Genomic DNA, 14,171 nt, shown 5'->3' with positions numbered 1-14,171 from the left:
CACACCACAGGGCTTGTTACAGAAACCATGTCACACATTCTGAATGGCTGTTTTGCCTATAAAGGGCTTTACATAGCACGCCACGACAGAATAGTTGATCTCATAACTAAGGACATTTCTAAACACTTTGCACTGTCTGTGAGAATGTACAAACATTCCTGTGTCAAACCTTCCATGTTTCAACTCTGTACTGAAAATACTGACATTTTTGCACATCTCTCTGCTAACACACCAGATGTTGTTGTGGTCAATGAAGAGAACAAATCAGTTTTCATTCTTGAAATGGCCTGCACCTTTGACTCTAGCTTAGAGGAAGCCTTTATGACTAAGGTCATTAAGTACCAGCCGCTCCTCCAGACCATCATTGAACTAGGCTATAGGTGCAATCTTTATGTGTTTATCTTCGGCAGCCTAGGACATGTACACAGTTTGGTCGTAAGAGGCTTCCAACAACTTGGGATGCCAAAAAAAAGCAGCCAAACGGCTTGCGAAATTCTGTGCAATATCTTCCACTATCGGTAGCCGCCAAATATGGCGAAGACGCTGTTACCTGTACCCCTGAAGGGTGTGTGGGTATTTGTTCGGGATTTGCTGACTGCATTCTGTACGGCACCTTGTAAATATTTGTGTCCTTGTATTTGTATCTCTTATGTGGACATAAATAAATGATTAAAATGTGTGTGCGTGTGTGCGTGCGTGCATGCTGAATTAAGTTGAATTAAGGGAAGAGAGACGGATATATAGGTATACATTATATGGAAATGGCAGTAGCGTGATTAAGGTGTGGTCCTACTCCCGAATGTCTGCTATTATTTAATTATATATATATATATATATATATATATATATATATATATATATATATATATATATGCATATATATATATATATATATATATATGCATTTATGTTAGGATCAAGTTTAAAACGATCAAGTTAAAAATGACTTAACGTCTCTGCAAGCAAGATTTAATGGCTGAATGCCAAATAAGATCCTATAAGAGTCTGCGTCCTCCACACCTCTTCCAGGCCATCAAGCTGTCCCTCGACCTGCACATGGAAACATCATTCGTTATGTGCTTCTCAAATGACTTAATGATGTGGGGAGGCTGTGGTCTTATCTTGTGCATCAGTGCAGTAAGCTCAAAATGATCAAATCTTAGATTAAAACCATTTAATTCATCATGTGTTAATAAAAAAAAGCCATCCAGAGCGACCCCACTTCTGCCCTTATCTTGTAACCATGTCATAGTTTTTATTCTATCTATTGATGATCTCTGCCGTAATTGTATAGTTTAGCCTTTTATATTTGAGCCCTAACCACCTCATTTAATTCTCTCTCTGCAGTGACATCACCTTCATTAAAATCATTTCCCCTTTTACATATCAGACCATTTCATGTATTTGGAAACCCATGGTTTGTTATTAGGAAAGATCCTGACTCCTTTACTAAGAATATATGCTTACAATAATGTGCTGTAAAAAGGAGATGTTCTTTAACTGCAAACATCTGTAAGTTCAACAATATATGAAACACCTTAAACACTCCTGAAACACAGACCAGTTTGTGCAATTTAATTAAAAATGTATACGTACTGTATCGTTGTCTATAGTTGAACCAACATCGCTGCAGTTTGTATAGGTACAGTAGGCCTACATGTATGTAATGAATGCTATTGGTTATTTGAGTCATTTTATAGATCATAGTTATACTGTAGGTCTGTGCATTCACTTCTAAAGTTCAAGTTACTTATAGGCTACATATTGGTAATGTTTCATTTTTTTCCGACCGCTCAATAGTCCGACCCATACTAACCCTATCCCAAATCCTAACCATAACCGCACGCGGAAGCCATGGGGTGAGTCTTAACCAGCCACGTAGTCGGACTAACGGGATGTCGGACAAATGCGCCGTCTCCTACGCATTTGGGTGAAATTCAATGTTTTGCTATTTGGTAGGGAACGTCCTAATGGATTAAGGGGATGTGAACACTATACCCAGACTTCTTGACATGGTCTAGAAAAGTTATTTTACAGTCAAGAGGAACTGTCAGCACTCACAGAAATTGAGCATCACAATGGTATGTATTGATGATGAAGGTTCCAGGTGTTATAAATGAAATGGAATTAGTAGAAGAAGGTTTCAGATGTTATAATTCCATGGTATTGAAACTGCTTTGTCCTGGTTGCTAATCAACCTGTGCTAATCAAAGGAAAGGACCTGAAGGACATTTCTGACAGAATCCTGATAGAACCCCAACAATAGTCTCCCTTCACACCTCAGTCACATCGCAGCTGCTGAGATACCTGCCTCTCCTCGGTAACATGCCTTTGGTCCGGTTCAGTTTCAGTTAGTTTCCACAGTGGCTTTGCTCATTTCTGTTTAATTATCAATGTTTGAGATAGGATACGACGGGAAGCACGCACATCTCCAGGAATTCTACAGGTGCTGGTCAAAAATACGTACAATGAAAAAGGAAGGGATGTCCGCACACTGAATTGAAGCTCCCAAGAAGATTTCTTTTTTAACAACGTTTCGACCACTGTGGGTCTTCGTCAGGTATGAGTGTACAACATCAAGAGGCGTATTATATACAACAGCATATGGGCAGGTCTACAAGGAACAATTTCTGTTGCAATGATGAAGCTAAAGACTCTGTATATATTGAACAATAGTGGCTCTAAGGCCAACTTTTTAGAACCCAAAAGAAGTATAAAGGTGCAGACATAGTTAGAAGTAAGCTGCAAACCAAATAAAAACATTGCAAAGGAGAAAAAATACTGCCTACAGGATGAGACCAAAAAATATAATAGTAAAATATCTACTGTTATTACAGTACAAAATAATGAGGACATAGCATATAGGGACAAAGAATGGCAATAACACAATACACAAAAGTTAAAAACATAAAACATTGTTATGGAGACTTGTCCTACCTTAATTTTCAAGTCGCCGGCTCAGAGACGGTGTAGTAGTTCAGACGCACATTCAAGGGTCCATTATTGTTTGCACACAGCGTTGTTTATAAAACAACAACGATCAGCTTCGCTGTGTGTGTATGTGTGTGTGTGTGTGTGTGTGTGTGTGTGTGTGTGTAAATAAATCAGTGTAAATGTAAGAGTTCAATATAACGTAAACAAAACTATTCTCTTCTTATTTCTTCTTTCTATTGTGTTGTGGACTTGTTTATAATTATGTGGTCAAAAAACTGTTTGCTGCCGTCCTCACTCACGCGTGTGCGTGTCCAAACATTTTCCCCCTTTTCACACCCTCTCTCTCTTCCTTATCAAGAGGTTCCATCCTGCTGTGTGAGCTGTGGGCCTGTGGCAACTATTTCATAGCCCAAACAGCGGGGGGCAGCAACGAGTGTCCAAGCAAATCAATAAATAAGATAGAAATAACTAAATTGGCTCTAACATACCGGCCCCTAATTGTTAGCCGTCTAGGAGATCAATTACTTAAAAAACAAAAGAATGAGCCAATGAATCAAAACAAATTAAATCCTTTGAAGTAGGTGCTACATTCTGATTTCCATAGATGCACCGCCACCTATCTTCAGTCTTCGGTTCTTTAGTGTTCAGCTTCTAAGAGAAGACACAGGTCAAGACTAAAACGAGTACATTAGAGTCTAATGTACTCGTTTTAGTCTTGACCCTTACACTTCGTACCAGACCTTTTGATCAGGGTTTTTGATTGATTGATTGAAATCTTTATTAACAGTTTGCAGAATTACAGTACATTTCAAGCACAAACTCAATACAAAGACTGTTAACTGTGAGTGGACGACCCAATTAAGCCTTACACTTGTTTACAACAGGGTCCACATTGTTCAATTCATCAAGGGGTAGGGTTTCAATAATTCGTCCCAACAGCCAAGAATTCCTTGGAGCGGTATCGTCCATAATCAAGACTAAATCGTCTTTGGTGAAGTTCCTTTTCGGAAAAAAATAAATAATTAATTAACCCAGAAATGGCTTGACATCAAATTCCTCATTAGGCCCTTGAGGCGCAAGTGTATGAATGTAAAAAGATTCACGTTGGAGTAGGAGTCGGTTGTGGTCACCACCCCGAGGGGGTCTCTCTACTTTTTCAATGCCCCAGTATTTTAAAGTGGAAATATTATGTCCTATTTCTTTTTAAATGGGCTGCGACTGGATTTCGCTTCACTGATGCGTGTGCGTAGGGCTCTGCTACCCAGCTAACATTTCCCCGCTAGCTACCGCCTCCCGCTGTCGCCTTCACAGCGTAGCACGCCCGGGCTGGCTTGGACTTCCCCACGCTGTCCGCGCGTCAAACGTCAAATTTTTAATGCCTCGTGAATTTACAGCGATTTACAGTCCCTCCTCACGCTGACGTAAGGCTTGCCTCCCCCGCCCGTCTCTCTCTCTCTCTCAGACAAGGATGTGCATTATATGTATAAAATACATAATTTTTTAACTATTGAATATAATTAAGTGGATTCTTCTTCTACTTCTTCTTCTTGCGGTTATATTTATTATTATTATTATTGTTGTTGTTATTAATAATAATAATAATAATATGTACCTGCAGTACCTAGCCTGGAGCCGAGGCTTTACCCGGCATGCATTGCAGTGTTGTTGTTTTTGTTGAATCGACGTACGGGGGTGGAGGCAGTCGCAGAAGACAAGACTCTCCAACAAATGCTTATATTAGTTCTTACACAGTTTTTCTCCGGAGAAATTCAGTTGAAAGGTCAGTGTATTTTTATATCCGATATCTACCGTGTGTAGTGTAATTGCACGTGTTCGAATCGTTTCGATCTTTATCTGTGTATGTTTCCCTCTAGCTAGCTAGCCTAGCTACCTGGGCAATCTATTGTTTGGACGAGGGGATAAGGTTAGCATTAGCAAACGTATAACTCATGCTATTTTAACAGGTAACTTCTTATTGTGTTGATAAGTCCTTAAACACAATTATTCGAATTAGATAAGATTTGATACGTTGCTTGTGTAGACTACATAAACAGCATTTAGCTGTAAATCACATTTTTTGTCATTCTTTGTTTAAGAACTTCTCCTATGGTACCACATCAATACAGCATGGGGTCTGTGTGTATGTGGGGTCTGCAAGGCTAAATCTTCGTCAAATGTCTGTCTTGCAAATGTAAAAAATATCACATAGTAGGCTAATGTTTAAAACAGACTTTCTGTTGTCTCCTCTAAAGGAACTTTGCTAGGCCACAATTGCAAATAAAGATTTGTCTAATTACAACACATTTTGATTTAATTTTTGTCATTTTAGTCATTTTGTTGTTTTATTCTAAGCCTGATTTTTACACTTGGTTGCATGCTGAATATAGCTGGTCTACAAGCTCGCAGCACATTGTGTGCTTGTAGATCTTCTGTTTTCATCAAATTGATTTTTATGTACATACAATGTTTACCATTTTGTTGTTACTGTGATTTCAGACACAGGACTTGGATCTGTTGGGCGTACAAACGGTAAGAACATTTCTACCACTGAATTAAGGTTGCATGCTACAAGCTCTCTTGCCTCAAGTTTGCTGTTACATTTGAAAGAAATTTGACTTGAATTTGATTTCATTTTACAGACAAGGTGACATGCTGTACAGAGCTGAGACATCGTTCTTTAATTTAAGGTAATTGTTCATTTTACCAAGGACAGAAAATTGGCACCCAGCAATGTGTAACTGTGTACCATTGTTACCATCATAACATTTTAAATGACTGAGGTGTATTATGATGAGTACTGTGGCACTCTGTGCCACACTATGAGCTTGTAGATCTGCTATTTTTCAACAGATAACAGCTTTTAAAATAATGTTTAAAACCTATGAGGCGACACAGATGCGTCCTCAGGTCTAAATGGGTTAAGGCAGTGGTTCTCACAGCCATCAAATGTTATCCCACATTTCACAGCAGTGATGGTAGGTAGGCCTATGATTAAGGTGAAAATAATTTATTTAATTAATTCTGTGATTTCAGACGAACTTTCGCTGGAGGAAGACCTATCGACTTCAAATGCAACCTCTGCTGGAAAGGCTACCACCAGTCGGGTTTCCCTGACCCTCTACTATACGCAACATCCAGACCTCAAGGAACGCACCCAGCTTTCCGTGCTCGGACATACAGACATGGGGACATACATACATTGCTACGCTCAGAAACTCCTGACTCCACTCAGAAGAGAATTGGTGTTTTAAAGACTTAAGCACTTACACTTGAGAACTGATGTCTTCTAAATCCTCACAGATTTTAGTTAAAACATTTGCTGCAAAATAATATATATTTACAGATTTGTGCCACATTTTCACGATGTTTCAAAATTAGCAAATCTACAAACTCGTTTTCAACAGCTTACAGCTTTTTAAATAATGGTTAAAGTGGCTAAAACCAGGGGATCTTGGACTTCAGTGACAGGGACCTGGGGTCTGAGAGCCGGAGACGTTGGACAGGGTGCATTTTGGAACTTCTGCTGGCGGCCACCACCAGTCAGGCTTCATAAAGGAAGGAAACGGACAGGCAAGGCAGGCAGCTCATCAAATGGTGGTCCGTGGCTCAAATGCTGAATAACTTTGGCATGAAAAGGGTTCAAACCCACCGCTATAGGGGTTTCCAAATGGACTCTTGAATGTATGCTGCACGATTTCTTGCTCAAAAGGTGAATCTCGATTGTGTGTTCTGTTTATTGCTGTGTAACTGTTATTGCAACATTACTGGGCCTACATAACTAACTCCACACAGAATAGACTTGGTGTTTTATAGAAATTAAACTTGAACTGATTCCACAAAATGTCTTCTAAATCCTTGCAGATTTTAGTTAAAACGTTCACTGTGTTTGGGCCACATTTTAGTATTAGCAAATCTACAAGCTTGTGAGCTTGTAAATCTGCCAACAATCTAACAGCTTTTAAAATTATGGTTAAAGTGTTTGAATGGTATGACTGTTTTCTGAAAAGCCTAGATGTTTCTGTATCATTGGTGTTCAAACGATTTACTCCAATCTGAAAATATGTTGTTCCAGGGACCGCGCTACGAGCTTGTAGGTCTGCTATTTAGTTTTATCCTGAAAATGTGCAAATCTTTGAATATATATTGTTTCAGAGCAAACGTTTTTAAACTCATCTTTGCTTCTGGGTAGTCCCTGGAACAACATATTTTCAGATACTGTAGGTGTCTGCGGCCAATTTCATAATATTTCTGGGGTCCTTGACATAACATAATTTGAGAACCACTAATATAGAAACATAGGTTTTTCAGAAAACTGTGGAAATGTGGACACAATCTTATCCAACATGTTCTGGTGGTTTCAGGAAAGTTGGTGTTTTATAGATTTTAGAAGCCAGTGGTTCTCAGAGTGGTCTTAAAGTGCATTCTCAGCAAAATGACATAAAAATCAACCACTTGTATTCTAAACTTGGTTGTTTACATATTTTTTCTATGTGCCTAAATGATTTCATTGTAACCTTTTTTTTTCCTAATAAAGAAACAAAATTAAGTATACATTTGCTGCTTTATTATGTTTCTATAAATATGTGGGAGGGAGGTGAGCATGGGGGAGGATCGAGGGGTGCGGGGTCGTAATATATATGGGGGGGGGGGGTGTCATAAGACAGCTCCACGCTGTCCTGCTGCTGCCTTCGGTAGCTGACGTTCGAGTCGCGGCAGAGAAGCGGGGCGCCGGCTACACGCGCGTCGGCGCGCACGGCACACGCTGATCAAGAACGACGCGGCCACATCGTGCGACGCGCCCGGCGGAGGACACGATCGGCGGCGCGCGGCGACCGCCTCCCGCAGGCGGCGCGCCATAACTTGCTAGCTGGGTAGTTTTGCCAACATAGGCTAAGCCACAGGGGCATTTAATAAGACTAAACTACAAAAGTGGTGGAACATGTGATGGCACCTCTTATTGCCATCTCTTTGCCACTGTGGGGATGTGTAAAGTATTTGCTCTTGGACGTGAAGCTACATTGAGCACAATTAGAACATTTATAATTACCAGGAGGAATGTCTGGAAGAAAAGTACGACTAGTAGTCGGGGGAGTGTAAGAATGGACAAGTTGGTCTCTGCGTCTAAAAACCAACTTATAGGCTAGGGGGTTCTTTGAAAACTTGTTTAAGTTTAGGATCAGTCTGAATAATATGCCAGTGTTTGTGTAGGATCCTTCTGAATTCAAAGCCCATAGAGGAGTATCTATACAGAAAGGGGAATTATCTTTTGGTTTCGTGCGTGTAGTGGGTTTCAAACATTCCTCCTGTGTGACAGACTCAAAACGTTTAGCTGCTGTGTCAATCCATTCTGGTTTATATCCCCTTGTAAGAAATCTATTTGTTAAATCAACTGCTTGCCAATAGCCAAATAGCAAGTTTGTAGATAAGACTATTATATCGCTATATTCATTGTACAATTCAAGTACAATATATGGCATAAGTGGATAGTATGATTATGGTTCTGTTGTGGTGATAATGTGACAAAAATGACAAATAGATGGCAGTAAAAGCGAACAGGAGATGCAACCACTCAACTTGGAAGGGAAGCACTTCTTTACAGCTAAGATGCTGTATATCAGTGACTCGGACAAAAGGAAACACTTCATGCTGACAGTGAAGATGTTCTATGGGAATAGGCGTCTTCCTCAGCAAGAGAATCAAGGTCATCTCCAAGAAGAAGCAGTCCCTCAAGAATGCGTTTTACAGTCGAGATCAACAGCCTACTGACTAATTAAGCAGGGGAACATACTGGTAATATGAGTATACAAAAATAACATAATTAGCTTTTCAGACTAGCATCAGAAAATAATATTTATAATATTATTCCAACAATACCAACAAGACGCCCTGAGGGCGAGAAGCGACCTCGCCCTAAAGGGAACATATATAGTTTAGTAGAAATATCATATGGACATCAATCATTCTGTTGAGCTGGTCGAGTCATCATTGTTATGTCAGAACAGGCTAGCTCCACGCGATACAGTTTCACCGCTCACTTCACACAGGTCATTTTCTTCATGACATTCAGCCTCTCAGATCACGTCACGATGTCAACGCTTATATGTCATGCTCACTCACGAGGCGTGACTGACTGACGGGAGATGCAGGTTTTCTGTAATTCAATAATATAATACATGAATTGTGGTAATCCCAATTAGAAGAGTCATAACCACTCTGGAACAGGATGTTATTTTTATTTGGAGGTACTTATACTTACATATTAAAATAATGATAAAAATAAAATAGTCTTAAACTCTTAAACTCTAATTAAAGGTTCCTCTAAAAAAGGCTCCTTTTGAAGCTTCGCCATGGGAATCGCTTTTAAATCGATTCACATGAATAAATGATGCAAAGCAGACATCCTATAACTGTAGCGCTGATATGATTTGTTTACTGCAGTGTAGCTCTTTATCCTGCTTGCTGACAGGCATTAGGGAGCACAACTAAACCCAATGTTCCTCAAGATATTAAATATGTATACAGTATACATCAATTTGGGAGGGAGTAGGAAAAAGGAGAACTACTGGGAAAAACCAGTCCTGTCATATGGGTAAAATATGTTTTAATAAGTGCTGGTATCATTACCCCAAAAGATTTAATAACGATTGTAATCGCAACAAAGAGGCCAGGCTAGCTCTACAAATTTGAACATCTGTTAGGGCTTTCTGTCTGTCTGTCTGTCTGCCTGCCTGCCTGCCTGCCTGCCTGCCTGCCTGCCTGCCTGCCTGCCTGCCTGCCTGCCTGCCTGCCTGCCTGTCTTGCAGAATCACCAGTGAGAATATCTACCCAAACCACAATCCAAACCACAAGAGGGTGGCATATGGAAATTGTGGCTTTGTAGGCACATGAGGGCTGCTGGCAGTAGTCTGCTCTAATACGTGCTAAAATGACTACATGACAGGAGGTTGATAAGAGGCACAATACAATACAGCTCCCTACAATTTCCACCTGAGTGCCTTCATTTTAACAGCCTTTACTCTTTACAATTCAATTCCCTTGGAAGCTAAGAAAAAAGCTAAACCCAGACAGGGCAGTGTGTGATATAGTATCCAGAATCCAGATATGAGTTTAAAGCCATAACAGAATGATTTTATCCAATAAAACACAGACTGGGGGAAAATGATTTTCATCATTGATCTTTGTGTCTCACTAGTACTACATTCCCATAGGCTATTAGACTTATTATTCCCCTTTCCTGAAATGAGCCAAGAATAAGATCCCCAAACATATCAAATATTCATGTGGAACATTGCCTCGAATATTGGGGAGCTTTTAGTAGATATTTTGTTTGCCAAGTCACGATTTCACACAAAAAATAAATAAGGTCCCTGGCCTAGTGGCCTCACCTGAACCAATATGTAAAACCGACCTTTCCTCTATCTGTCACAGAAACAGTGTACAAATGTGACCAAACAAAGCAGTTCTCACGCCACGTCACAATGTGTCACAGTGAATATCGTCACAAAGGCTGACAGCAATGTGCAATTGTGCATGGCCACTGACTGTGTTGTTACATGCATGGTGTTGTTTTTTCTCTGTGAATAAGAGAGAGAGACAGAGATACTCCAAGTGGTGTTGTTGCTTTCCCTTGTTCCCTGGTGTTGTTGTTTAGGAGCGACCAGAGCCATCTAATAGAAGAGTTGCGATATTGAGGGGGCAGAAAACAGCCTGGTCACATGGTTCATGTACTCGCACGAGCCCATAGACTCCAATGCATTTCGTAAACTTACGGTTGTCCCTATGCGGAGCTTTCAATTAGGGACAAACCAATAGAAGTCTATGTAGAAGAGACTGGACTGGCACCATGAAGTGAACAGAGTTTGTGTAACTCTGCCTATACCACTGTGATTGGCCAGTATAGTCGCAGGTCTAGGTCTTCACTGTAGTGCTACAGTAGTTTATAGTGCTGTCAGTTCTCAGTAGTCCTGTGTCAGCCGCCCTTCTCATGTCATATGTTGTCTCTGCAATGGTGCCGAAGCAAAGGCCTTCTTCAAAAGGGGAAACTAGCCAGGAATCCAGACTGATTCGCTCCGTTCGGCGGATTCTAAGTGGAAAAAATTAAAAGAACTAAAACAAACGTCTGCATTCCAGCCTATAAGGAGACACTGATATTTAACAGAAGGCAAATGATTGCTTACAGGAACTCGAACTCAACAATTTACTGATTGGTGCCAGGAATTGGACATCCTGTTTATTATATTTCACAAGTATCACAACAGAAACGCATCAGAATATTTTAAATGCTAAACTCCAGTGTCTCTGATCCAACTACTGTACTCCACCGGTCCAAACAAAAAAGAAAATCGACTTTTGTAGCAAAACAGAAGCATCAGCTGTACAGTAAAACCTTGGATGTCTACAATGGATACATGTGTACAATGAAGAGATCGTCACAATAAAAGGGCATTTCTGAGAAAAGACGAAGGAAAGTAATTGCCTTCACCTTTATCACTGCTGTGAAACCGCTGACAACAAGCTGAGGGGCTGAAGTAGTTTCATAACGATCCATCATTGTTCCTTCAAGGGAACATGGGCCATAGGTACAGCACACTACTTAGAACAAACCCCTGCTTTTAAGTAAACAAATGAAGTAGAAGACAGAAAAGGTCACATAGCCAACTTGGAAACTAAGGAACTGAAAGAAGCACAAGGCCAGGGAACCAATTGTGGTATGCTATAACATTGTGCAACTTACAATTCAACAGTCCAATTCTCCATGAGTAGCTGTCTGTCTGTCTGCCTGTCTATGAGTAGCTGTCTGCCTGCCTGCCAGCCAGCAAGTTGGTTAAGAGAAAATAAATTGTTATGGCTGAGTAAAATAAAATACAATAAACACAATTTGCCTGAAAATAGATAGCTATAAGTGAAGAGCAATTTCCGCAATTACCATTTCCGCAATTTCCATTTCCGCAATTTCCATTTCCGCAATTTCCTCAATTTCCATTTCCGCAATTTCCGCAATTACAATTTCCGCAATTTCCATTTCCGCAATTTCCGCAATTTCCATTTCCATTTCCAACTATTAATGGCAGCTGGGTTTCATCATTCAAATAAAATAGAATTCTGTCCGTTTAGCTATAAAATTATGTCAGGGAATAGGGATACACAGTATATGTCTTTCATTTGCATTGCATCTCCCCCCCCCCCCCCCAAGCTTTTATTTTCGTTCGAGTAATAGTACAACTCTAATAGTATTACTTATAATAATGTAATTAAAGATAACTTCATTCAGATTTATTTATTTTTATTTCATTTTCCAGATTTTTTTTTCTTCTTTTTTTTTAGATTTTCATTGGTGGGCCAGTCATAATGGTCCCGCGGGCCTGATGTGGCCCGCGGGCCTGAGGTTGAGTATCACTGCTGTATACAGTTGATATCGACTGTTAAAGAGAGACAGAGAGAGAGAGAGAGAGAGAGAGAGAGAGAGAAAGAGAGGCCACCAAGCCAGTCATGAACCAATACAGCCACCCTGCTGTCACAACAACTCACAATGAACCTCAGCAACCGCAACACAACACACATACCCTTTCAGTCTTCAATAAAATAAATTCAATTGGAATTGATTGGTTGATTGGTTATAAAGGCCAAAACATCTTGAGTGTAAAATGAAACCAAATGGACCCGTAACGGTCCATTTAGTTTCATTTTACACTCAAGAGTCAACTCTCTCAAGCTCTCACGAACATCTCTCTGCTGGCAAGCTGTCTGGCAGGGGCATCATTTGTGTGTGTGTGTGTGTGTGTGCGTCACCGTGCGTGCACACGTGCCGTTGTGTGTGTGTGAATGCGTGTGTCGTGTGTGAATATGTGTACCCTCGCAAGTCCAAGTCCCAGGAGATGGAGCACAGGAGCAAGTGGACAAGGGAAACACCTGCTGATCAATTACCCCTAGCACTGCTCCCGTGAATCACTCCCGCCATTTCTATCCAACACCTGTCCGGGATATGGGAAGAATGAATAATAAGCTTGCTCACTCCTTGCATATTTGATTGTACAGTGGTTTTCAAATAGTGGTCCGGGCCCCGGGGACAATTTTTTTATCCAAAATGAGTTAATACTAGCACAGGCAGACTCTTCAGATACTAGAGAAGAGCATGTCTGAAATAAGTGAATGTGAATATAAAATAAATGCTTAAACATGTAGCTAGGTGTAACGTTAGAGACCAGAAGTGACCAGTCACGTGACCATGACCTTTCCTTCTCTAAGCTTCCTTGCCTGGTGCTTCTATGTTTATTCCTACTAACAACACCACCACATTTAGGGCAGTGTTGCTGACAGATTCTGCTGTGAACAGAATATGTCTTTCTTGAGAGTGCTAATTGACAGGTAATGTTTGCGATACTTTCGTAATTTCTTTGAAACACACATCCTTAAGTCAGACCTCCCTTTAATCAGACCTGTACTGCGGTTACAAATCACCCACATACTGTATGGTGGGTTCCATGTCATTATTCCGACCTCCCATTGTTCCGAAATTACTAACCCTTATCTCTAACCCTAAACATAACCGCAAGCAGCACGCCAACCAGCAACACATGTTCGCCAACCAGCAGCAGGTAATTGCAACAACCACCAATCTTCATATCATATTCTTTGAAGCACACATCCAGGTGTTTGTCGGGTCAAACAACTAAGGAATCACGTGACGCTGATTCCCTTTCCCTATTGGCTCATACTAGGACATGACGTATGTGTAGAATCAAAACATGATGCTAAAACAATAACCCATAACAGATTACTATATTACTCAGTGTTAATATTTATCATTTGTACACTCTCAGAATTTAATTCTCAGGATTTTACAGTATAGCTTTAAACCTTATGATAGTGATATCTTTACAGGCTACCGTTGAACTGTGGTGAATAAAGTCACGACCATTGCCAGTGCTGCCATTTATTAGTTTATTTTACATATGCAGAGAGAAATATACAACTTAAAATCCAAGCTTCAGCAAACATATTCATAGCATTGACAATAAGCCAGCTAGCATGATAATTCAGTCTGTGATGAACAAGTTTATGTAGCTACAGCCAAAGACATGCCATGAAAACAGATCTGCCACATGAAAAGCAATCCCCTAAAATATATTTTATTATTCCTTTGTGTGTTCTGAGTGTACACTCTCAGAATGAAATTATCATTCTGAGAGTGTACACATGTACACTTTCTGAATTACAAATGCATGAATACTGTGTAA

Source organism: Protomyctophum bolini (genome assembly GCF_963924005.1).
Source record: "Protomyctophum bolini genome assembly, chromosome: 5".
NCBI classification, from domain to species: domain Eukaryota; kingdom Metazoa; phylum Chordata; class Actinopteri; order Myctophiformes; family Myctophidae; genus Protomyctophum; species Protomyctophum bolini.
The sequence above is the reverse complement of the archived record's forward strand: the minus strand, read 5'-3'. Positions refer to the sequence as shown.